General features: G+C 41.1%; 1 pseudogene; it reads left to right on the plus strand.

The window, feature by feature from the left end:
• Nucleotides 1-259: 259 nt before the first annotated feature.
• On the plus strand, nucleotides 260-1,293 carry LOC103303090 (40S ribosomal protein S4, X isoform-like; annotated as a pseudogene).
• Nucleotides 1,294-1,533: the final 240 nt, after the last annotated feature.

The following is a 1,533-nucleotide window of genomic DNA, read 5'->3' on the forward strand; positions in this document are numbered from 1 at the left end:
TCAGACAAGAAGAAGAAATAAAAGGCATCCGAATTGGAAAAGAAGTAAAACTGTCCCTATTCGCAGATGACATGATACTGTACATAGAAAACCCTAAAGACTGCATCAAAAAATTATTAGACCTACTATGTTTACACACATTATTTTCTTTCTTAGGTCACACACAGTAAGTATTACTTATGATGAAGAACTTAAAGTTCAGAGAGGTTAATTAATTTCTCAAGATCAAACAGAAGCTCTTTCTTTGCCTAGTGCAGCCATGGCTCATGGTCCCAAGTAGCATTTGTGTGTGTAGCAGTTCCAAAGCATTGGATGCTGCATAAACTGACCAGAGTGTTAGCTCCTCAGCCATCTAGTGGTCTTCACAAGCTGAGAGAATGTCTCCCTCTCATCATTTTCTTAAGGAACAGACTTAAGTATGCTCTATCAGGGGTCCTCAAACTTTTTAAACCGGGGGCCAGTTCACTGTCCCTCAGACCGTTGGAGGGCTGGACTATAGTTTAAAAAAAAAAACAACTATGAACAAATTCCTATGCACACTGCACATATCTTATTTTGAAGTAAAAAAACAAAATGGCAAAAACACCCGCATGTGGCCCGTGGGCTGTAGTTTGAGGATGCCTGCTAGTAACTGTTAGAGTCTAACAGGAGATGAAGTAAAGAAGATCTTCATGCAGCGCTTTATTAAGATTGATGGCAAGGTCCGAACTGATATAACCTACCCTGATGGTTTTATGGATGTCATCAGCATTGACAAGACTGCAGAGAATTTCCACCTTATCTGTGACACTAAGGGCCACTTTGCTGTTCATTGTATTACACCTGAGGAGGCCAAGTACAAGTTGTGCAAAGTGAGGAAGATCTTTGTGGGCACAAAAGGAATCCCTCATCTGCTAACCCATGATGCTTGCACCATCCACTACTCTGATCCCCTCATCAAGGTGAATGACACCATTCAGATTGGCAGAATTTTGAGACTGGCAGAATTACTGATTTCATCAAGTTTGACACTGGTAACCCGTGCATAGTGACCGGAGGTGCTAACCTGGGAAGAATTGGTGTCATCACCAACAGAGAGAGGCACCCTGGTTCTTTTGATGTAGTTCATGTGAAAGATGCCAATGGCAACATCTTTGCCACCCAACTCTCCAACATTTTTGTAATTGGCAAAGGCAACAAACCATGGATTTCCCTACCCCGTGGAAAAGGTATCCACCTCACCATTGCTGAAGAGAGAGACAAGAGACTGGCGGCCAAACAGAGCAGTGGGTGAAATGAGCTCTAGGTGATGTGATTGGAAAAGTCTTTGTACTTCATTAAAGAAAATACAGCATAAAAAAATCAAACAGGAAATGTTAGAGTGGGGATTTGAACCCTAGGCTTGTCTTAAAGCATGAGTTGCTATCTTTAATCCCATTTTATAAATGAAAAAAATTGAGACCTAAAAAGGCAAAATGGCTGACTATACACTGAGTGGCCAGATTATTATGATTGCTGAACACATAATAATCTGGCCACTCAGTGTATATCCTA

This window comes from Eptesicus fuscus, chromosome 1, assembly GCF_027574615.1.
Source record: "Eptesicus fuscus isolate TK198812 chromosome 1, DD_ASM_mEF_20220401, whole genome shotgun sequence".
Lineage (NCBI taxonomy): Eukaryota > Metazoa > Chordata > Mammalia > Chiroptera > Vespertilionidae > Eptesicus > Eptesicus fuscus.